This window comes from Cupressus sempervirens, chromosome 4, assembly GCF_028749045.1.
Source record: "Cupressus sempervirens isolate cs-2001-9-10 chromosome 4, ASM2874904v1, whole genome shotgun sequence".
Taxonomy (NCBI): domain Eukaryota; kingdom Viridiplantae; phylum Streptophyta; class Pinopsida; order Cupressales; family Cupressaceae; genus Cupressus; species Cupressus sempervirens.
This window is the reverse complement of record NC_143121.1, coordinates 314,797,800-314,823,995: the sequence shown is the minus strand read 5'-3', so window position 1 is coordinate 314,823,995 and position 26,196 is coordinate 314,797,800. Positions and strand designations below refer to the sequence as shown.

Here is a 26,196-nt window from a genome sequence, read left to right as displayed (position 1 = left end):
ACATATACATATACATATACATATATATGTATATATATACATATGTATATATATATATATGTATATGTATATATATATGTATATGTATATGTATATGTATATGTATATATATATATGTATATGTATATGTATATATATATGTATATGTATATGTATATGTATATGTATATATATATGTATATGTATATGTATGTGTATGTGTATGTGTATGTGTATGTGTATGTGTATGTGTATGTGTATGTGTATGTGTATGTATATGTATATGTATATGTATATGTATATGTATATGTATATGTATATATATATATGGGAGTAAGGCCAAAAAGAAACTCTTCTAGAACTACTATCTTGAAGTAATTTAATTTGGAGCAAAAAGAACACCAGCAACAGAGGGCCAACAATGGGTAGAACCACTAGAGGTGGAGAGGATGAGTGAAATGTTAATGATGGAAAACTTAAATTAGATGATATAATAGAATCTGCTAAGTATGCACTTCTATGCAGATTAAAGAATAGTTACATCATTTATTGTCATGTTATTAACATGAATCCTCTTAAGCAACTGGCTAAAGAAATATGGACCTAATCACCGCAAGGGATGAGGCATAAAGTACATGTTTATACATTCATCTTTCTCCATCAATTTGAAATCACATCTCAACACTAAATGATTGAGAAAAACATTCATCATTATCTCTAGAAATTCATTGCCAAGACACATCTAATTACCTTGCTCAAAAGGGATATAAGAAAATTGATCATGTTTCTCATTGAAGCAATTTGGATCAAATATCTTCCGACTTTTAAAATATTCCTCTTTTTTATTTGTTTATCTCATGAAGAAATTAACCTACAATTAATATATGCTGTCACATTCAAATTAGAAACATTATAACAAATACCATCTTTAAAAAAAGTATAGAACATGTTTAGATATTTACCTTGCATCCCTTGAGAATTGTATAGCCTCCATATATAACATCTACTTTTTCCTTCTTAAATCCTCCATTAATAGGGGCCATTATGCATATTCCTTCAACTATTACATTATGTAAGTAATCCATACATTTAATCTCATTCCAAGTGAGGTACTTTTTTCCCACCTTATCTTTGATTCTTTTGCAATTTGATTTTTCACAACATCACTTTTTCTATCTAGAACAATCAACTAAAACTAAAACCATATCATCTTATTCTTGTACAATGAGGTGAAAATGGTACCCATTTTTACGAAGTTGTTGTAAGACATGTGAGAAAGAGAGAGTCGCTTAAGAATGGTGGCCAAAGTAGAGACAGTGGTATCATAACCACTAGTGAAAAAACGCATCAAATTGTTCGCAATCTCCTTATCACTCAGACTAACATGAATTCCTTCCTCCTCCACCCTTTACACCATACCAATAAAGTTGTCCTTCACTTCTTCCCTTGATGAGCTTCTATAGAGCTGGATCAACAAAAGGAATTGAGAAATCATGGTAACATGCACTTTCTTGGCCTTGGGAAAAGCCATAAAGGGAAGGTCAATAGGTTGAGAATGAAGCCGAGATATAAAATTATGAAAATTGCAGCTAAATATCTCCAACACTTCCCCAACCTTTAAAACCATAAAAAAATCCGTAGCCATAGACAACAACATTTCCTTCATCTTGTAATGGGTGAGCACAACATGGCCAGAATGCCAGTTCGAGTCGAGATGGTGTAGCACAAGCCTTTCAAATTGCACAATTGATATTTTTATGGTTTCCATTCCAAGAATAGAATGTGTTATCCGCTTCCTAAGAATTAATCAAAGTGTGCTTCCTAATCAAAACATTCAAAGAATTGGGCCAACTGTTCCTAAACAATCTATTTTCATTGGTAAGAATGAACTTGTGTTCCTGTTCACCCAACATGACCACTATAGGGCTGTCCAAATAATAGGTCTTCAAAATTTCACCACATATTCTTTTGCATGTCACACTAGATATCAGGGTTGAGCTTATCGTTCAATGAGCTCAGATAATAGAGTGATTCTCCCTAATAAAGGATTCCAATCCCATTTGGTAGAAGTGGAGGCATATTGCCTTTGGATCTCATTCTTATTCATGCCTAGAAAAGACGAGAATAAAAGATAGCAGATGCGGATGCTATTTCTCCCACAACACTAGAAATGAAAGCTAGTCCGATATAAATCTAGCTTCTGTCATATGGAACATAGAAAGAAGCACATACAAATGCCTTAGTGACACTAAACATCTCCTAAAATGGCATGGCATTAATAAAAATCTCCTAAAATGGCATGGCTTATTGTTATTAATGTAGAATCTAAACACCTGCACAATCAGATTTATAGTAGCAAAGAAGATAAAAAACTAAATGCACAATCCTTGAAATACAATCTGTATGAAGAAGAGCACTCTCTATTTTTTAGTAGAATCAAAACAAATAACTTTTATTATAACAAATCTTTCTAATGCAGTGTACATCACTGTATTTTAGATTATATTTTTTTAAAAAGAATTACTTACACATGCTTCCCCTAATTCATAATGTGAATATACTTGGAGTTAAAGAAAACTTAACGTAGACAATGATAATATAAACTATAGGGAAAAACAGTAATCCTTATTATATGAAATCAAATACTAAGCTGCATGATCACATGTCATAATAAAGACTAGAGGAATCTAAGAAACTATATTATTCAACTATAATATCCTACCAAAAATAATGCAATAACATGAGATCAAAACTATGCACGATTGCCTTTATTCTAATTTATTTGTGAACTAATAGAACTTGTTGGTGGATCTTGTGGCTAGAAAGAAAATAGTGGAATGAGTTGTATAAATGATGATTCTGGAGTGAATCTCAACATCAATCTTCATACTACTCCTTGATGCTAAGAGGGCTCACAATCTGATCTCTAAGTGCCAAAAAATGATCTTTTGCAATAGCCTCTATGAAGATATCTGCAATCTATTCCTTGGTGTTAATGTACTTCAACTTAGCCACCTTCTATTGCATCAAGTCATTTATAAAATGTTGCTTTAGATCAAAATGATTAGTCCTATTATGATGAACCAAAATCTTACCTAATTTAATGGCACTTATGTTGTACCAAAAAATCATGGTAGGTTGAAACTATATCTCACTAATTTCTTCAAGAAGTTTTTTGAGCCATAAAGCTTGTGTTCCCACTAAAATAATTGAAACATACTCCACTTCTATAGAAGATAGAGCAACCATGCTTTGCTTTTTTGAACTCCATGTGATATCAAGCCTTGTGTGAGTTGAAAACATCAAACTCCCAATAGTGCTCCTATATGATGTCTCATCAATCATTTCAGCACCATCATCTCTACATAATGCAACTCCATGAGCAATTGGAGTGGAAAGAGGTTTACAATTAACCATATCAAAATTTTTCAACATATCCTTTACATGCTTTTCTCGAAAAATTAAAATTTCATCTTTACCTTGATAAACCTCCATTCCAAGAAAATACTTCATGAGACCTAAATCTTTCATCTCAAATTCATTTATCATAGCACCTTTGAATTCATCTTTCATCTTTGAGCTACTACCTGTATATAACAAATCATGGAAATACAAACTCACAATGAGAGTATCATTACCCTCTTGTTTGTAGTAAAGGGTAGGTTCACTTTTACTTCTTTGGAAACTATTCTGTAGAAAATATTCATCAATTCTTGCATACCATGCACATGGTGCTTACTTGAGGCCATACAAAGCCTTCTTCAACTTGGAGACATAATCTTCTTTTCCTTGAATCACAAAACCTTGTGGTTGTCCCACATGCACCTCTTTCTCTAACTAACCATTCAAGAAGGCACTTTTCACATCCATGTGATGAATCCAAATAGTTTCTTCTCTAGCCACTAGTTCAAAAGTTTCTTCATAATCAATTCCATACCTTTTAGTGAAACCTTTAGTGACCATTTTTTCCTTGTATCTTTCAATGCTCCCATCATTGTTATATTTGGTCTTGTAGAGCCATTTTGTGCCAATAGTCCTCTTCTTCTTGTGTGGAATCTCTACAAGCTCCTATGACTCATTCCTATGAATGGAATCCATGTCTTCATTCATTTCTTGCATCATATGCATCTTCAGAACATGATGGCTCAAAATCAGATTTAGAAAGTAATGCAAAATTTTTTGTCTCACCTATTGGATCTTCTTCATGTGCTTGATTTAACACCTCTCATAGATATCACTAAATCTTCTTACCTTTCTTGAAGGGCTTGAGGATGGACTAGCTCTTGAAATTGGTGAAGGGCTACTTGGTGGGTTTGGTGATCTTGAAATAGATCTATTAGTCAACTTCTCTTTATCATTATCAACAATAATGTCATTATCCAAAACTGATTTAGGATTTTCAACATGACCTTTTTGATGACCATAAACTCCCCCTTCATCAAATATCACATCTCTTGAAACAAAAATCTTATTAGTAATAGGATTATACAATATATAAGCCTTTCTTTCCTCACTGTAACTCACAAAAATAGGCAAAAGCTACTCACTTATAGGACTTCTGTTGAGAATATATATGGCTATAGAAACTAAATTAGCCAACTAAGAATTGTTCAAAACCCTTGTTTTGTAACATGCTCCTTGCCATTTCTACCATAGTATGGTTCTTCCTTTCAGCCACTCCATTATGTTGAGGTGTGTATGCAGTTGTGAGTTGTCTATTGATCCCAATCATCTCACAAAATTTTTGAAAATATTTAGAGAAAAACTCTTCTCCATGATATGTTCTCAAACATTTGATTGTGTTCCCTTTTTCATTCTCTACACAGTCTTTAAACCTCTTGAATGTATCAAAGACTTCATCCTTAGTCTTCAAAAAATATACCCAACACATTCATGGGTAATCATCAATAGAAGTAATGAAATATGATGACTTACTCAAGTTTTGTGTTTGCATAGGACCGAAAATATGTGAATGAATAAGCTGAAGTGAGTATTGGGCCCTCCATGCATTTCCTTTAGGAAATTATTCCCTTGCATGCTTCCCTGTTGCATGCCCTTCATAAATCTATTTAAGCTCTTCAACCTTAGGCATTCCAATAACCAATGCATTTTTCATTATAATTTTTAAACTATTGAGATTCAAATGGGCATACCCAAGATGCCACAACCAAATTTTATCCTCATAAGCCATTTTGACAAAATGATTGTCATTTTTCACCAAACTTCAAAGGAAACATCCTATTCTTTGTCATAGGAACAACTATAATCACTTTATTTCTCTGATTTTATCATAGATAATACATTTAATGTTCTCAAATACCAATCTACAATTCTTCTCACATAGTTGCTCAACACTCAATAAATTATGCTTCAATTTGGGATTATATTAAATATCTTGAACACTTTTGATACCTTCTTTTGTTTGCACATCCATGGCTCCTTTGGCTACAACATCCACTGTATTTTTATGACCAAAAGTAATATTGGATCTATAACTATCATCAAGCTTTGAGAATATTTCCTTGTTACCAGACATATGGTTAAAGAATCCAAAATCCAAATAAAAAAAATCATTCACATTACTCTCACCTTTCCCATAACACAAAAATAAATTATCTAAGAAATCTCATCTTATTGAGAATAATTTTCATTATTGTTACTTGATTCCAATCTACACTCTCTCTAAAAATGTCCATACTTATTGCAATGATAGAATTTGATGTTCCTTTTATCAAATCTACTTCTACCTCTTCCTCATTGAGCACCTCCTCTTCCTCTAGATCCTCTTGAATAATTCTGATTTTGACCCCTTCTTGAGCCTTTGTTGTTATTATTTCTATTGCTAGCACCATCATTCTTTAATGTTTTCAATTGGGAAGAAAACTCCTTCTCATTAACATTTGTAGAAGTGTCCCTTTTTCTATCCTCATATGATATGAGAGATCCAACCAACTCATCATACTCCATGGTAGCTAAATTTTTTCTTTCTTCCATGACAATTTTTATGGTATTCCATCTTGAGGTTAGAGATCTTAATACATTCTATATTACATGATCTTGACTCATAGGTTCAGCCAAAGTGGCCATTTTATGAATCACATCTTTCACTCTCACACAAAAATTTCCCACATTCTCAGTCTCCTTCATCTTCAAGTTCTCATATTCTCTCTTCAAGGTTTCTAGCTTCACAACCTTTATCTAATCATTGCCATCCAGTAAGAATCTTTTAGAGTCTTCCAAGCCTCTTTTTTTGTCTTTGCATCAATAATTTTGGGAAACAATATCTTCTCAATAGCCATCTAAATATAAAACAATGTCATTGCATTATTCTTCTAGACTTCTCTCTTTAATCTCCTATCATTAGGTTGGGGAGTACCCCAATTAGTATGCTCTACATATCCAGATTCAATGATCTCCCAATAATCTTTCCCAATCAAAAAAGTCTTCATCTTTATTGACTGGTATCGGTAATTAACTCCATCAAACTCTTGGATATGTAAATTGTTTGTCATGCTTTTTTCCTTAGAACACCTTCAACTTTTATACCAAATGTAGAATCTAAATACCTACACAATTAGAATTATAATAGAAAGGAAGATAACAAGCCAAATACACAATCCTTAGAATACAATCTATATGAAGAGTACTATATTTTTTAATAGAATCAAAACAAATAACTTTTATTGTAACAACTTTTTCTAATGTAGTGTACCTCACTGTATATCAGATTACCTTCTTTTAGAAGGATTACTAACACATTCTCCCCCAAAACCTAACATGAATAGACTTTGAGTTAATGAAAACTTAACATAGAGAATGATAGTCTAAACTATAGGGAACAACAATTCTCCTTATTATATGAAATCAAATACTAAGTTGCATGATCGCATGTCATAATAAAGACTAGAGGAATCTAAGAAACTATATTATTCAACAATAATATCCTAACAAAAAACAAAAATCATGTAATGACATGATATCAAAAGTATGCATGATTGTCGTTATTCTAATATATTTGTGAACTAATAGAACTTGGTGGTAGAATCGGTGGAACGAGTTGTTTGAATGATGATCCTGGAGTGAATCTTGGCATTCATTTTGTGTTAAAACTATCAACAATGTTTAAACTAGTACTTCCATCAAGATGCAAGATTAAGCCAATAGGATATCATATGTGACTTCAATATATTTGAAAAATTGATACCATATGTGACTTAAATATATTTGAAAAATTAAATAATTATATGGAACCAAGAGTAGGCTACATGGGGAATGTAGATGGAGTTCTTGCCCCTTTTTAGGGGCTCAACATGGAATTTGATAAGATAATCCATGTGCTTACCTATTCTTTTGACATTTTGGGTACATGCCTCGTTTTATGATGACAGAAAATCTTTGGTCTACCTGTGCCAATATAATGTTCCTAATTTCTGACATGCTGAGAGTGTTGTAGATTGCTAGGCATTTGAAGATTTCTTAAAGAACTTATTCTAATAAATGTGGGTTCTTTGTGTACAAATTCACTTATGGAATCTTCATTTTGCAGGGCTTAATCTTTCTAATTTGGCAAGACATCGGGTGGCACATTAGCGTAGTAGTATCAAGTAAATTCCTGTACACATGGGAACTACTTGCTATTTGTAACTTTTGTGTGCTATCCTCCATTAGTATGAGCAGACCCTTAGGCATAGCCACTGTTTAAGGAATACAGTCTATAAAATGCTTTGCTACTTGCTGCTATATTTCAGACAAGCTTCTAAAATTATAAAAAGGGCTCCAAAACTGTCATTTCTAGTTGAGGAAGCGGCATAGCTAAAGATTTAAGCTAGATTAAGCTATTTGCAAATTACATTCTTACATATATTCTAATGAAAGCAGCTTAGTATATTCATAACATTTTAGTGGATCATTAAAGATTTCTCCAAATCATTGTCCTAATTCATACTTCTATTATATTGGAAGTAGAATTTTTTAGGAATATTTTGAGGTGGTTGTTGATGCAAATCTCTTTCAACCAATTCTATATTGTACCATAGATTCTTAGCCTCTAAATAGATAATAAGTTGTTCATCCATTCATATAAACACGATTGTAAGCACATGTTGATAACAACAGCAAGATTTATGGCTCATTTAGTGAATCAAAAAGTTCAACTAAATAGACGTTTTGGAATAGAATATAACCCTAAAAAAAGAAATTAGAATCCAAAAACTTGAGAATTACCAAATGTACCACCTCGTTTGCTTCCTTTTAAAAACATTGTCTTAATAAATGTTGTCTACTTACTGTAATCAATGTTGTCTACTTCATGTAATCTACTCAGCTTCAAAGTACACAGAATTGAGAGGTACCAGGTGATTATGTCCCTTCACCTCTCCATATTGATTCCACGAGCTGTGAGGAACAACTATTCAAGATTGATGAGATGAAAGATGGTCATCTTCCGTTTCTAACTCTCATCAGCTAAAGCAGCTCTAGCTTTACTACTACTAAAACTTATTAGTAAAAGGGTATCAAACTGGACTTGGTTACCATAAGAAAAAAAAGCTCAATACTGGCTGCACACAATCTCAACACTAAAGCAAACAAACAATCCTGTACTGACAATATTTTTTCGAAGAGTCTTAATTTTGAAGAGCTTCCTTCACAAGTGCATGACCTTGCAGCCTCTGAGCCCCTTCCTCGCTCCATCTCACAGCCAAAAAGCTTGGTGTCTGTTGTCTTGGCTTTAAACGCTTTAGAGATGACACATATGAAGGCAACGTAAATTATATTAGTAATAGAAACCGACAACATTTTCCATCACAACTAGCAACGTAAACTGACAGGCGTGGAGATAATTAAGGTCATGATGTACCTGTCTGGGCGATGGAGATGTGGTATTCCATATGTCTCTGAAAGAATTTGGTGTCATCCACCAACCTATGTCATGACATGTCCAGGAAAATGAATGGTGGCTAAGGCATGTGGCTCCAAAGCAGGAAGAATTTAACCCTGCTACAAAAAGGTCATTGGCATGGGGTTGCCAAACACAGAAAGTGCAGCAGGCCCAGAAAACCCCATTTTTTGGTAGCATGAGACTTTTTCGGGGTGGGTTTCCTCAATGTAAAAGCCTATTGGCTAATGAACATAGAGACATTTGGATTATAGAAGGGTTTGGTTGCTGGAATTAACCTGAATAAGGAAATGGGAATAGGAAAATTGGAATAAATCTATTCTAATTTTGGTCCAAAATGAGAATAAATCTAATTCCAAATTTTTTTAGGAATTAGATTTATTCTTGCATTGGACCAAAATTGGAATAGATTTATTCCAATTTTCCTATTCCTGTTTTCTTATTCCAGGTTAATTCCAGCAACCAAACGTAAGTGATTTACATGATACGTAAAAGTAAAGAGAGTACCATTATGTCGACCTTGTTAAAGTAGTAAACCTCACTAAGGAGACAACATAGTTTTTTTTAAAATTGCCTTTCCCAATGGTAAGATTTTTGTTTGAGCTTATTATTTAGCCAATTATGCAATAGTGGTGAAAAAGTTGTTTGCAAAATATTAAACTGATAAAATATTAATTATGTATTTGTGATAAGTATGCGCACAACATTTTTAAACATTAAATGAAAATCATTAATCTCTAATAAAATCATAAATCAACGTTTGTATATAAATTAAAAACACAGTTTGTACAAGTGGCAGAAACACTTCTTGAATTTAGAGAGTAGTATGAATTTAATAGTGAAAATGGTTTTATTCATTGAAAGCCAACTAGAAAAAAAAATTACACATTTATGTCAAACTTGGGCTCTTTCTACGAATATAAGATGTACTGGAAAATATTGATAGTGATTTGGAGGGACATATTCATTAACATCTACCTTGATTTCACTATTCAATGGGGACCTCTAGTAATCAACCATACATTCATTTAAATATCAATCTTTAGTAAATACAACAATATTTTATTAGTTCTTTTGGAATTATTAGTCTTTGATATTATAGTTTTTAGTTGTTACTCTAATATTAATTTGGTCTAAAAAATTATGTAGAATATGTAGAACATTAGATCTTAAACAATTTTTTTTTAAACAAAATATTTCCAGAACCAATTCTCATTTTCTCATTGGCCATTTCAATTTGTACTCGTAGTCTTTTCTATTTTTGGAGAAAAAATTGCTATAGTCTTTAACATATTCATTCTCTTGAGTGTTATGATGAGAATGTTGAAATGTATTGTGTACCCAATGCACAAGGTTTGGACACATGTGCATCTCTTTCCCTTCCTCCCATATCTCATCTACCAAAGGACCCCTTCGCTTATGTCCCCCTTGTGGGCCCTCCTCAAGTGAAAAATTAGGGCTCGGATGCTATCTCATCACAAGTTCATGGGATATCAATTCTTTCTACCCCCTTGCTTAACCCTTTGTAGCAAAGGATTCTGGACAAGGCAACTAAGAAAGCTTCAGTTAATCAATCTTCTACTATTCTAGACTCTCTTTGCTTAGCTAGCAACCTTATCCCTATTGCTTTGTCAAATTGTTTGGTGGTCTAACTCCCCTATCCTCCCTGACTAAGCTAGAAGATGCTCGTACTTTTAGATCTAGAGAGAAGCTAAATGTACTAAAAATTCCCTCTACATCCTCTTCTGTAAAAGAGCTAGATGACAATGAAGAATTTTCTAAGGAATGCAACTAGAATATTGTGGACAAAAAAAACAAAAAGAAGAATAATTTGTACCACCAAAGAAACCTACAAGCTACTAAAGGCCCTTCAGTTCCTTCCTCCTCCCTTAAGATTAGTAATAGTGAAAGAAAAGATAAAGAGGACAAAAAAAGTTCCACAACGTTAAACGGGTAAAGAAAGATAAGGAAAGTTCTCCTTATTCTCCTGATCCATTGTTGGTCAAGTATTTTTCTTTTCCTTTTTGTTATTAATGAAAGTCTTTTGTTGGAATATGAGAGGTTTGAATGGCACTACAAAGCATCATATTCTAAAGTGAGCACTTCAAAAAACTAGAGTAGATCTGATTTTAATTCAAGAAAGTAAGATGCAAAAGAAAGCTTTTGATTGAATCATTGGTTAGGTTTAGCCTATGGTGGATTGGATCTCTATGGACTCACAAGGAGCATCGGGAGGGTTGGCAATATTGTGGAACAAAAATAAGATCATATTAGGTACCTTAGTCTACTCTTGTTCTAATGCCATTATTTTTGAGCTATCATGATATTATGTCTGGATGGTCTTGGAATCATGTCAATATCAATGCTCCTAATAATAAAAGCCAAAGGAAATAGTTATGGTCCTCTTAGGTGAATCCTAACACTAATTCAATGGTTACATGGGATTTTATCTCCCCTGTATACCCCTTGGAGAAGTATGAGTAATTGTTGGGAGTGTCTATTGGATTGAGGCCTTATTGACGTAGATCTAGTAGGACCTAAATTTACTTGGACTAATAGAAGGAAAGAGAATAGGCTAATACATGTTAGAATAGATACTTCTCATAGATCAAACTAGAATAAGATCAAACCACAATGTTGTTGATCTTAGATTAGTTTAAATGACAAGTGAGTGTCAACACACTTAAGTCAGTTGCTTAGTTCATGTCGAATTAGTAATACATGTCAAGCACAACATGTAAATATTAGACCAGTTTTTAGTTGCAATGAGTGTTGACTCACTCAAGTGTTGAGTAGATAGACCATGCAAAGCAGTACAAGTGTTGAGTCAGAATAGAAATTTAGTGCATGTCGAGCATCAGTGACTTCATATGCTGAGTGACACAATTTTGACATACTTGTTTGTAATGACACAAACAACTATGCAAATCATTTTTTAGCTGACCTAAGAATAGATTATGATCTTTTCGAGATAAGGATGAATCTATATGTTGATTCCCTATGTAATTACATGCACATAATTAGAAAATAGGAAGAATTAAGTGGCAAAATGGATGAATTTTAGTCATAGATTCATACCTAACTCTAAGCCACCTAAGTCTTCTTAATGAGGATGAAGCCCTAAACTCTTTATAGTGTGGATGGATAATTGATCAACTTGGAGAGAAAACAAGATAGTTTGCAAAGAATTCAAGATGACTTAGAAGTAAGAATGAATTGTAGAATGAATTAGTGAAGAATAGATGATAGAGAGAAGGATACAACATTGTCACATCTGATCATGAAGGATTAATTAGACATTATGTAGAGGTGATCTATTATCATGAAAGCAAGTGCCAATCGCATGATCTATGCTGAGACATTCTAACAGGTAATTTCAGTCAAATTCCTTAAGCATAGTAGTGCTAATAGGCTATACAAAATTCATTAACAGGGTGCTTACTTGATTGTAAGTTGAAGTCCTGTAACAAGACACACTTCTAACAGGGTGTTGAAATCATCTAATAAGGTGGGACTTAACAATCTGTGTAAGCCTTTATGAGGGCAAGACTTTCATAGGGCAGACTATGATTCATGGTCAAACCATTGTAATCTTAATTGGGTACACTTTCCTATAGTAGTGAATATTTGTGGGTGTCATTCCCACCCCAGTTTTACCTTCTCACTCAGATAGTTTCTGGGTAATCGTAGCTGGTGTTATGTGTGTGTTTGATTACATGTTTACATGATTCATGAATATGTTTTATATGTCATTTTAGTATATTGATGCTTGTGATGTATGAATGGTGAAAGTTTTATGGGTTCAATTTTAAACTCTTGATTCACCCCCCTCTGAAAAGTTCACTCTCTTCCCACTTGTAATTCCAACAATTAATATCAAAGCCTAGTTCTATAAAAGAGAAGCTTTGCAACTTTGAGGAAAGATCTTGAAATGGAAGTCTACAAGTTAGGATAGAATATTGAAAACCATGAGATTAAAATACATCTCATACTACATCAATAGAATGAGGCAAGAGATGAACTATAGAATTCCTTGAAGAGGAGGAAGGAGATTGGTATTGCAAAGAATGATACACTATGCAAAGAGATAGTCACTACTAGGCTATTTGTAGATGGAGACTCAAATGAATTTGATGTAGCTGTTGCAAATATAATAAAAAAGAACAAAATCCAAGATGAGGAAATCAAAAATTTCAAGTTAGAGCAAGAATCACAAGCCATACTAGTATGTGAAGTGGTTGAATAGAAGAAAAAAGCCATAGAAGTCAAAGCCATGATTGAAGAAGACAAAAGAGCTATGGCTAATAGACTAGAGGAGAAGTCAATAGAACTCACCAATATTTCTAACATGCAATCAGATACTCTAAGTCAAATGATGAATGCCAACTATGAATTGAATGTCAAGGACATCAAGATAACTACATTGATGTTGTAGAATGAACAATGGCAATGTGATATGAAAAGAGAAAAGAAATTTGCTAAAAGTTTCAATAAGCCAAATGAAGCCATAAAATATTTTGAGCAATTATTAAGATCCCCTGGATCCAACAATGATACATCAAGATTAGGCTACACAAGCATTGAAGAAGGAAAATCATCCAAAGTTTCTGAAGAAAGGAACATCAAAGGTAAGAACTCGAAACCTACTTGTCATAAGTGTGGTAAGAAAGGACCATATTGCTAATATGTGCAAGAGAAAGAATAAAAATTAGAATGTCAAGCCTAAGAACATGACTCATTGTCATAAGTGCCACAAGCAAGGTCATCAGACACATGAATGTAGAACTAGGACCATGCATAAACAAAGATTAGAAGGATATTACTACAACTGTTAGAAGTATGGAGGTAAGAAGCTATGGAAACTTTTATATTTGGGATTATAATACAAGATATAGTTGTTATTATTGTCAAGAATATGGACATGTTCCTAAGAATTGCATTAGAACACAATTTAGTGGTAACTACAAAAGGTGGTTGAGTCAAACTACATGTTTTAGCTATTTGAAGATTGGTCATATTAGTAAGCATTGTCCAACTAGGTCAAAGACACCAAGTTGTCAGCTTGATAAATGTAGATGTTGAAAACATCAGAGATGAGATGAGCAAGACATGGAAAAGAATACATGTCTATAGCATATCAAATGCAGAAGGGATCACTTGACTCGGTGGGTCAGGTGATCACACCTCATCAAATTGAACAAACAAGAGGTATGTGAGACTGATATTCAAGTGTAATATCATACATTAGTTCCAAGAAAAATACTACTAAAAGGACTACATTAGCATGAATAAAGATGAAAGATGTTGTAAATTCAAGTTAAATCTTTAAATTCTTCATGTTGTTGCCAAGCATGAAATGTTTTTTGTGTATGCCAAGTGGAATAGTAGTTGATGTCAAACTACCAGACTAGCTAGTTGATGTTGAGCTTGTAGTAGCTGCCAAGTGATGAAAATATCAATTGATGCCAAGTGATTCTAAAAATGGTTGATGCCAAGTTTACAACTAAATGAGCACTAAGATTTAAATGCAATGTTTTCAAAGGATATATGATCAATTTCACTAATTATTCATCATTTCAAATTCAAGCAAGAGCAAGTGGAGGAAAAGACATTTCAAAAACTTGTTCAAAGCATTTGCAGAGAATCCAACAATGTTCTCACACCAGCATATAGATTTCACATTGTATTTACCATAAGCTGAGCTAAGTAGTCTTATTTTGCACAAACCATAGTCTGATAAAAGATGTCTAGCTCTAAAAATGTAGAGGGGAAAAATATTTTGAATGTCCAATTTGTTAGTAACTAGGTCAAAATACCTATATTTAAGGCCATCCCTAGCATGGCATATAAACAAGATCCTTCTAGCACTTTATCAATGATCCCGCCAAATGTTATTATGGCGCAAGATGTTAGGAAGTGCTACAATTGCAATATAGGAGGTATAAGAGATATGGACATTAAAGATGCATATGACAAATAGTGTGAAAATGGTGTTCTAATGGAAGAGTACAAAATCATTGAGAAGAAGGGTTTAACACATGCCCTAGATTTTCCTAGTGTATTCAAAACTAAATGAATTAGAATTGTGTTGAACCAAATACATGATGGAGCTTTATGGCTAGAGGGTGAACCAATTAAGATTACCAAAAGAATAATTCATAGGGTTACTAGCTACAAAACCTTAGATCAGCCCAAGACTCTGAGGAGTGATTCCAAGGAAGTAATAGAGAAAAACATTGGAGCAAAATGGAATTGATGAAGGTATGCTCTGATACCACTTGATGAAGGACCACACCACCCTACCAACTCATAACCAAGAATACAACAATATGAAGACCAAGAGAAAATAAAATGCTTCCCAAAGAACACTTTTATTATACTTGAAAATCCAATACCAATTACATTAACATTTCTACAAGATCTCTCAAGATCTAATCCAAACCCAAGCTAGTCCAGATCCACACTCTGTTAGAAACCTCCAAGGTCTCAACTTGTACTCACAAGCCACGAAGAAACTGCAATCACTAGCTCTTCTCCAATTTTATCCAAGATCCAAGTGTAAACTACCTCACATTCGACGCTCTGTCCACACACTCACAAGTCCATCACAATCATGCTGTAAACTGCCTCACATTTGGTGCTCTATCCACAGACTTAGGAAAACTCACTTCCAAGCTTTCCAAGCTTCACCTTCCACAACTTTCACCTTTCCAAACTTTCCTTCCAAAGCTTCTACTTCCCGAGCTTCTCCTTCTCGAGCTTCTTCTTCTCAAGCTTTCACTTCTCAAGCTTCTCCTTCTTGAGCTTGTACTCCTCAAGCTTGATTAGAAATGCTCATATCCTTTGCTTAACTAGGCACTTACCACCCAATACATGACTTATCCACAACCTTCTAGAATTCCTCCACAACCTTCTACAACTTTCATAACCTTCTACAATATCCACAACTTTCTACAATATCCATAACTTTCTAGAATTCTACCCACACACCTCGATAAATGGAATGACAACCATTTATTTTTTATATTTTCTATTATGCCACCTATGCACCTCAAAAATAGAAATCCCCTTTTCCTTTCTTTTCTCCTTTTTTTCCCCTTTTTATTTTTTATTATTTCTCCTCTAATTTTCATCACTTTCTCTCACCTCCAGATTTTTATTTATTTATTTCAATTTTTTTTTTCAATAATTTTCCCATCCAAGATGCTCCTGCATCAGGAACTAAAGAGGCATGATATTAGATATGTTGGAAATAGAGATGGAGTAACTAAGACGGGAGGGGTGAATCAGTTACCACAAAAATAAATCCACAAATCCTTAGATGTCTTAAAATATAGTTGCTGCTAACACACGGTAACCACATAAATAAATGCTGAAAATTGATAGATGTTCTATTAACTTATTAAGAATTTAAAGTGATTAACATGCATGCATAAAGGAAATAATATGAACACAAGAGACACCAGATTTAACGTGGAAACCCAATATGGAAAAAACCACCAAGTAACTAGTCACCAATTTTCACTCTTCTGAGGTGAGCCTTGTTAGGAGCCAACCTTGTTAAAGGTTACAAAACACACTATTAGGTGTGACCTTGTTAGAGGATTTAATCACCCTGTAAGGAGTGGCTTGGTTGGAGGTCTTAAGAAAAATTCAACCGAATTGTCACCTTGTTAGAGGATTTACAAAATGGCTATTAAACCAACTCTGTTAAGAGATTTTGAATCACTATTACAATGATTAGAAAGCAACAATGAAGTGATCTGAAATATATGCAACTTATCTTTGCTGAATACGGATCTTTGTTCTACTTCACTAGATCCTCACTGATTGAATACAACTTTGTAGCTCCATAAGGATATCTAATCCTTCCACAACATTTTCTCATATATTCAATATTCGCTCATTCCATTTACATCCATACATTCGCACTCTTATGCATCCACACTCTTTCATATTCATGAATTCACAACTTCACCTTTCATATATACCTTATAGATTGTCAAGTCGGCTCAATTACAAGTTACAACAATTGAAAAAGATTAAATCAGTTAGCTGCAAACATTGAACAAAACAATTAAACTTAATTCTTTAGAATAATAAAATTCTTTGCTGCCCGACCTAGCTCGGTGACCACTACTCCAGAATGGTTTCCCTAGTGTTAACCAAGTGAAGCTCAGTAAACACTGCAAACCATGCAACTTCCTTCGGAGACCGAGTTAACTCAATAAACACTTACCTTCCTTCACTTACTGAGTGAGCTCAGTAAAAGCTAACTTTCTCTTTGATGACCGAGTGAACTTGGTAGACATTGACTTTCCCTTTTTTAACCTTGGGAGCTCAATTAACATTAACTTTCTGCTACAAAATCCTTTGATGCCCGAGTGAGCTCGGTAAGAGCTAACTTACTATGTAATGTTCAGGAATGCTCGATCGTTACTATAAATTGCTTTGCTAACCATCTGAGCTTGGTAGACACTGTCTAATGGCTGATATGACATTTGTGTAACATCAAAGGCAATACACAATTAACAATTGTATCCAACAATCTCCCTCTTTGGCATTGATGGCAACACAACATGTTATAGCAGAATGAAATTTGAAAACAACTCTTTTCTCTTATATGGCAACACAACATGTCAACATAACAATTCTCCCTCTAAGATAGAAAACTCTCCCTTTTACAATAATCTCCCTCTATGAAGGAATTACATAGAAAACTCTTTATCTTAAACAAATTTTTGATAGATATGATAGTAAAACTCTCCCTCTTTGACAACACATGCCAGAGATAACTCAACTCAAATGAATTTTAGTGTACCTTTAGTACTGATTCATATGCAATATTTCCTAATTATGCTACATCAATTGATAGATCATCAACCTGGTATGAGTTGATGCATCACTAAAACTTCATTTTAGTGAACTTCAGATAGGGGAGTGACCCCTAACTTACCTCTTAGATACAAGAATGCATCCTTAGTTAATGGTTTTGTGAATATGTCGGCAATTTTTTCTTTTGTATGAACATATTCCAATCTGATCTCCTTATCTTGCACCAATTCTTTGACAAAATGATATTTTATTGCAATGTGCTTGGTTTTGGAATGCATCACTGGATTCTTAGATATGTTGATTGCACTTGTATTATCACAAAACATAACAACTGGTTCTTTGATTTCCACCTTCATGCCTTCCAACAACTATTTAAACCAAACAATATTAGAACAGTTTACTGCTGCAACAACATACTCTGCCTCTGCTGTAGATTGGGATGTACAATTTTTCTTTTTGCTTTTCCAAGAAACCAACCTCTTTCTAAGAAAGAATGCACCTCCACTTGTACTTTTTCTTTCATCAAGGTTTCCTACCCAATCAGCATCAGTAAACACTTTCAAATCCAAATTACCTCCAAATTTGTACCATAAACCATAATCCTCGGTTCCTTTCAAATATCTCATTATTCTTTTGATTGCCATTATGTGATTTTCTCTTGATTTTTCTGAAAATCTTGCTACAATACCAACTGCAAGGGCAATATCTGGCCTAGTATAAACTACATACTGCAACTTTCCAATCATAGATCTATACAATGTTTGATCTACTTCTTTTGATTCATCTTCCTTGGTAAGTTTTAATCTAGTACACATAGGAGTCCCAACTAGTTTACAATCTTCCATTCCAAACTTTTTCAATATCTCCTTGATGTATTTTGATTGAGTGATGTAGATACCATTTTTATTTTATTGAATTTGAAGACCAACAAAGAATTTGGTTTCACCAAACATAGACATTTCAAATTTCTTGTTCATTTGTTCTGAGAATTCTTTGCAAAGATCATCATTTCCTGTGAACACAGTGTCATCTACAAATATATATCTACTAAAACAATCTTATCATCTGATCCTTCCTTTATATACAAGCTACTGTTATCATTAGTTCTTTGAAAACCAATCTGAATAAGATAGTTATGCAATCTTTCATACCATGCTCTAGGGGCTTGTTTCAGACCATACAATGCCTTGTGTAATTTGCAGACCATGTTCTTCTTATCTGGATCAACAAAACCTTCAGGTTGTTCAATGTAAACCTCTTCATCTAGTATACCATTGAGGAATGTTGACTTGACATCAATCTGATAAACTTTGAATCCTTTGTGAGCAGCATATGCTAGTAAGGTTCTGACTCCTTCCAGTCTTGCAATAGGAGAAAAAGTTTCTCCATAGTCTATTCCTTCTTCTTGAGCATATCCTTTGCATACTAGTCTAGCTTTGTTTCTTTATACCTTACCATCTTCATCCAACTTGTTTTTGAATACCTACTTAGTTCCAATCACAATTTTGTATTTAGGTCTTGGTACAAGAGTCCATGTCTTGTTTTTTTCTATCTATTCTATCTCTTCATTCATAGCTTCAATCCAAATATCATTCCCTAATGCATCTTTTATATTTCTAGGTTCAAAATCAGCAAGTAAACAAGTACCTTTCAACTTATTTCTTGTCATGGTTCCTTCAGATTTATCTCCAATGATCTGATCTACTGAATGATATCTCCTGACATACTTAGCTAATATAGGTTCCTTGCCTTTTGAATGAATTTCGTTATTATCCTCTTGCATTTCAACTTCAGGTTCTATCTATTCTGGCTCGGTAGATATTTACACGGTAGATGTTGGCTCGGGTCCTTCAGACTCAGTAGACACTTACTTGGTAGTCACTGAATTTAACTCGGTTTTCTGTGGCTTGGTTTGAACTTCTTGTAACTCGGTTGCAGATGACTCAGGAGTAGAAGATTCCCAATTCTCTGATGTAACTAGTACTGTATTAGGTTCAATAAAGACAAACCTTTTATAATCTTCTAGTTCCCTTTTTCTTTCTTCTTCTGTCCTTTCTACAAACTCATCAACTTTCACATGTGCACTTTCTATGACTTTGTGAGTAGACAAGTTCAAACATCTATATGCCTTACTTTTGCATGAGTATCCAAAGAATATACCTTCATCGCCTTTCACATCAAATTTGCCTTTTCTAGATTCTTTCAAAATGTAACATTTACTTCCAAATACTTTAAGGTAACTTACATTAGGTTTATAGCCATACCATAACTCATAGGGGGTTTTGAATGAGTCTTTCTTCAGCTGTACTTAGTTCAAGGTATGAACTACAGTGCTGATAACTTCCTTCCAGTATTTGATAGCAATGCTCTTTTCAATCATTAAAGCTTTTGCACAATCCATGATGGATCTGTTCCTTCTTTCAGCTATTCAATTTTGCTGGGGTGTTCCAGGGGCTGATACCTATCTTTTGATTCCTCTTTCAATGCAAAAGTTATTAAAATCATGTGAAATAAATTCTACACCTCTGTCTGACCTCAAGCATTTTAATCCTTTCCCTGTTTTCTTTTCTACTCTAGCCAAATACCATTTGAACTTTTCAAATGCTTTTGATTTGTTTCTTAGATACATGACTATCATCATTCTTGAGTAATCATCAACAAAAAGAATGAAGAACTTTTCTCTAGTATAGCTTTCAATTCTGATGGGTCAACATAAATCAGTATGCACAATTTCTAATATATCTTCAGACTGATAGTTTTTACTTTTAAAACTAGTCTTTCCCCTTTTTCCAATCTGACAATTTTTGCATAGACCGACCTCAGGTTTTTTTATGTTAGGAATGCCTCTTACTTTCTTGAATTTTCTTATCTTTACCAAATTATCAAAATTTACATGACACAACCTTTTATGTCATAGCCAACTTTCTTCAACTTGAGCAATAAAACATGAACATTCACCTAGTTCAAGATAGAACAAGTTACCTTTAGTTTGAGTACCTGATCCAATTAGCTTTCCTTTTCCATCCATCAGTCTTTCTTTACGATGTATGAATTCTACTTTGAATCCATTATTGAGTAGCTGTGCTACACTTGAAAAATTATGCTTTAGTCCTTCTACCCAATAGGCATTATCACATATAAGTTCTTTGGTTAGAGAGATTCTCCCTCTTCCTTTTATACAACAAGGCTCATTGTTACCAAATCTTACACTGCCACCATCGTAGTCTTCAAAGTATTCAAACTTAGTTTTTTCGCCAGTCATGTGATAAGAACAACCACTATCTATGATCCATGTATCATTTTTGCTCATATGAGAAATGAGTGTCATTTCCTCATCATTATAAGACTCATCTTTCACAACAATGTAGACAATTTCATCATCTTCTTCATCATTAGAATCATTAGAATCTTTAGCCATAAAACATGTTTTCTTACCTTTATCCTTGAATGATCTAAAGTCTTTCTTGCCATTGAACTTGTATCCTTTCTTGTCATCTTTATTCTTCTTTTTTGGACACCTAGCAGCAATATGACCAACTTCTTCACATGAAAAATAGATTAGAGGTACTTTACCTTTGTATTTTCCTCTACCTCTAGAATATTTCCTTGCTAGAAGGGCTTCTATTACTTCAAAGTCACTGTCTAAACTTTGGTCTAAGTCATCTTCACCTTTTGACTGAGATTCCTTTTTCTTTTTTCCTTTCTCCTTGAGTGAAAGCTTAGCTTCAAATGCTGATTCAATGTTCTTGGAAGCTGGAACATAGTTGTCAAAGTTATCTAGTTCAAATGCAGTTAATCTTTCAACTATGGCCTCTAGGTTTATCTTATGATTTGCTTCACATCTTCTTTCTTGAATTGCAAAAACTCTGATTGCATAAATGGGAAGTAGAGTTCTGAGAACTTTACTTATAACTGTCTCTTCCTTGATATCTCCTCCAGATGCTTTGATTGCACTGACACATGTTTTGACTCTTTCAACATATTTTGCAATATTTTCATCCTCTCTCATTCTCATTTGATCAAATTGTCCTCTTAGATCTTTTTCTTTGGCTCTTCTAACATTATCATCTCTTCCATAGATCTCTTTCAGCTTTTTCCACATTTCAAAAGTAGATTTGTAGTCCTTGATATCATGAAATTCTTCATAACTTAGAGCAGATGCTATATCTATCATCATAATGTTGTGGGTCTTCTTTTTAGAAATATCATTAATAGATAGTGTACCAGCTGGTTCTGCATATTTTTCATTGAGGTATTTTAGTCCTATGTCTCCAACAAAAGCTAGATGAAGTCTCATCAACCCTTGCCATGCTGAGAAGTTGTTCTTGTTAAGTCTTGGAATTTCCCTTTTATAAGACATCCTGACATTTGGCTTAGATCCTTAAAATCTTATCCTCCAAGCACCAAAAACTCTAATACCAATTGTTGGAAATAGAGATGGAGTAACTGAGAGGGGAGGGGTGAATCAGTTACCAATAAAATAAATCCACAGATCCTTAGATGTCTTAAAATATAGTTGCTTCTGACACTCGGTAACAACACAAATAAATGCTGAAACTTAATAGATGTTCTATTAACTTATTAAGCATTTAAAGTGATTAACATGCATGCATAAAGGAAATAATATGAGCACAAGAGACACTAGATTTAATGTGGAAACCCAATATGGGAAAAACCACCAAGTAACTAGTCACCAATTTTCACTCTTCTAAAGTGAGCCCTGTTAGGAACCAACCCTGTTAAAGGTTACAAAACACACTATTAGGTGTGACCCTATTAGAGGATTTAATCACCCTATAAGGAGTGGCCTGGTTGGAAGTCTTAAGAACAATTCAACTGAATTTTCACCTTGTTAGAGGATTTACACAATGGCTGTTAAACAAACTCTGTTAAGAGATTTTGAATCACTATTACAATGATTATAAAAAAATAATGAAGTGATCTAAAATATATGCAACTTATCTTTGCTGAATACAGATCTCTGTTCTGCTTCACTAGATCCTCATTGATCGAATACAACTTTGCAACTCCATAAGGATATCTAATCCTTCCACAACATTCACTCATATATTCAATATTCGCTCATTCCATTTACATCCATACATTCGCACTCTTATGCATCCACACTCTTTCATATTCATGAATTCACAACTTGACCTTTCATATATACCTTATAGATTGTCAAGTCGACTCAATTACAAGTTACAACAATTGAAAAACATTAAATCAGTCAGCTGTAAACATTGCACAAAACAATGAAACTTAATTCTTTAGAATAATAAAATTCTTTGCTGCCCGACCCAGCTCGGTGACCACTACTCCAGAATGGTTTCCCCACTATTAACCAAGTGAAGCTCGGTAAACATTGCAGAGACCAAGTTAACTTAGTAAACACTAACCTTCCTTCACTTACCGAGTGAGCTCGGTAAAAGCTAACTTTCTCTTCGATGACCGAGTGAACTTGGTAGACATTGACTTTCCCTTTGTTAACCCTAGGAGCTTGGTTAACATTAGCTTTCTACTACAAAATCCTTTGATGCGTGAGTGAGCTCAGTAAGAGCTAACTTATTGTGTAATGTTCAAGAATTCTCGGTATTTACTATAAATTTCTTTCCTAACCATCTAATCTCAGTAGAATATATCTGATGGCTAATATGACATTTGTGTAACATCAAAGAAAATACATAATTAACAATTGTATCCAACAAGATACCATTGCTGAACCACTACTAAGTTTTGATGTTAGACTAATCTTTCATAAGTTTTATTAATCTAGTAGATTGAATAGTGTACCCTGCATTGTTGTGGATGTTGGCTACAAGATTGTGAAGAAAGATCATACTTATGATCTAGTTGAGCATCAACTACAACAACTAATGGAAAATCATGGAGCTATCAAGAAGACCAAGATTGCACAATGTAAATTTGGTTCAATCCTAATTTGTATATTCTTTTATGTTCAAAATACATTTCCTTCCTTTGGTACTATAAGTTACAAAACAAACAAGTCAATAGTAGTGTAGATCAATGAGTTTATTAAATAGATGGGAGAAAATTTTGAATCATTAATGACAATTTATTTTGAAGATTTTAAGAAATCAATGAAGAAAATAATGAGGATACCTGTTTCATTGGTTGAGAAACATTGCAATGATATATGTTTTCTTGTTAATGCTAATTACACCTTTCTACAAGCTACCACACCAAGGTTCAGATGGTTAAGGCCACTTAGGTATGACATTAATGTTGATGAAGCTTCAACAACCATCACAACACTCCTAGTAGAGGAAGCAGAAAAAAGTGCAAAGATTACCATGCAGTTGAAAACTGCCTCTACACTTAAGAAGAAAGATAAGCTAGTAAATATTCTAAAGGCTAAATTTGGTGAGGGTAAAGTTGAGGATGGAGAGGAATGAGATGAAGAGGATTGAGAGGAAGAAAAAGAACAAACTCAAGAAACTCTTGCATTGACTCAACGCTTGGGAGACAATAAGGAAGAGGAAGAAATAAAAGGTGCCGAGGGAGAAGAAGTTGAGGAAGCACCCACACATGCTAACCCGAAGAAGAGGAAGGCTAGGACATAGAAAATGGTTAAGGTAAAGAAAATTATTAAACCAAGCCTAGCCAAGCTAACAAAACCTACCACCAGAGCAAGCACATGAGCCACAACATAGAAGGCCAAGGAGAAGTACAAGCAAAGAGAGCAAGGTTGCCATGTGCAAAAGAAAAAAAGAAGATAATATGTTGCACAACTTGATTCATATAAAGAAAGGACTAAATCATATGATATAAGGTAATTAAAAGTGTTAGGTCACAAACCACTCTTTGATATTGAAAATTTGTCCAAAAATATCAAGAATAATGCAAATTTATCTTGTTTTAGACTTGTAAATTTTGATGATTTGCACAAAGAGAAGAAAAAGATAGGGGAAGAAGCCCTATATGCAATGATGTCTAAATTTAAGACAACAGCATTATAATTTTCTAACTCAATACTGAAAAAACTATATGACTTAGTTGAGCAAAAATGGCATTATTGTTTAAATTTGGAAAAACAAATAAGGGAAACCACTTTAGCTCAAGTAATGCCAAAACTAGAAAAAGGACAAATTTCTAAGGTTGCTAAGAAATAAGGAGTTAGGTTTACACCTAAATATAGATCCTTCAAAATACTTTAAAATAATATTGAAGATGTGGTCAAGAAATCTACCCAAGTTTGGAAACTTATCGATGGGTTGACCACTATAAAACAAGGAGAAGTTGACCCTTTTGAGGGTAAAAATAATAAGGATGAAGATGAAAAAGATGATGACAAGGAAAATGATGATAAGAAAGATGATACATTGGGGGAGGAAACTAAAAAACAAATTGATGACAAGGTAATAGCTGAACAACAACAAGATGAATAGAGTGTGCAAAACACACAAGTGTCGAGTGTCAGTCCCCCATATGACATAGTCAAGTCTATTGAGACCATTATTGTAAAGGATGTCTTTGATCTCTCAACTTAGAAAATCAATCCCTTGACTACAAAAGACTTAAATAAGATATTGGGCCAATTGACACTGTAACCCAAGCTATGTGAAAATGCAATTTTGGTCAATATAGATGAGCTCCAAAAGGTAGTAACTATTGTCATAAGGAACAAGGTGAATCCACAAGAACCATCTTCTGTCATCCCATCAGTTACTCAAATACAACCTTTTATTCAAACAATAGTAGATACATCTACTAAGGTTGATATATTTGTTAAAATTGACACAAACGAGCAGAAGCAGACTGTAGAAGAAGAGAAAGATACTACTATTGGATAGTAGAAAGAAGGAGAGATAGATTCATCTGTACCTCAAGCACAAGGAAAAGGTGCTATCCAAATCATTGTGATAAAAAAGAGCACATCTGAAGAGAGCAAGGAAACACCTAAGTTAAAGTAGAAAGAAGCCCTCCAAACATTGGTAACTCTACCAACATCTAGCACTCCACCTACATAGACTCTTCAAAAGTCAAGCACAAAAGCTATACCATTGTAAATCTCAATGCTAGGTTCTAGTTCTTCAAAGGTTGAAAAGGTAATTCACTATGGAGATATCAATCTTGATGAAAAGATACAATGATATTAGTCCAAATAGGCATTTTTCAACAAGCTTTAGAGAAGAAAAAGAATCAAGAAATGCTTAGGAGAAAACATAGGTAGAAACATGTACTCCAAGACATTAAAGACATCTTTTTGGATGCATTTAATCTACCAACTCTTGAAGAGACCAAGCCACTACTAGAAATTTTTTTAGATATAGTGGAAAAGGTCACTACTAAATACATTGATGCTGATGTAAAAATTTTAGAATGGTCTAAAAGAAATTCCAAAATAGGGTAAATGAAAAGATATATGGTGATATGGCTCTCACTCAAGTTACATTGGCAACAAAGGTTGAGGATGTGAAGAAGGTACTTGAGAATATATTCTCATTGTACACCAAATTTTGTGA

The 26,196-nt window shown here is 33.8% G+C and overlaps 1 pseudogene; it reads right to left on the bottom strand.

Moving 5' to 3' along the window:
• Positions 1-586: 586 nt before the first annotated feature.
• Positions 587-26,196, bottom strand: part of LOC149561275 (cytochrome P450 716B1-like) — a 64,432-nt pseudogene continuing 38,822 nt past the window's right edge.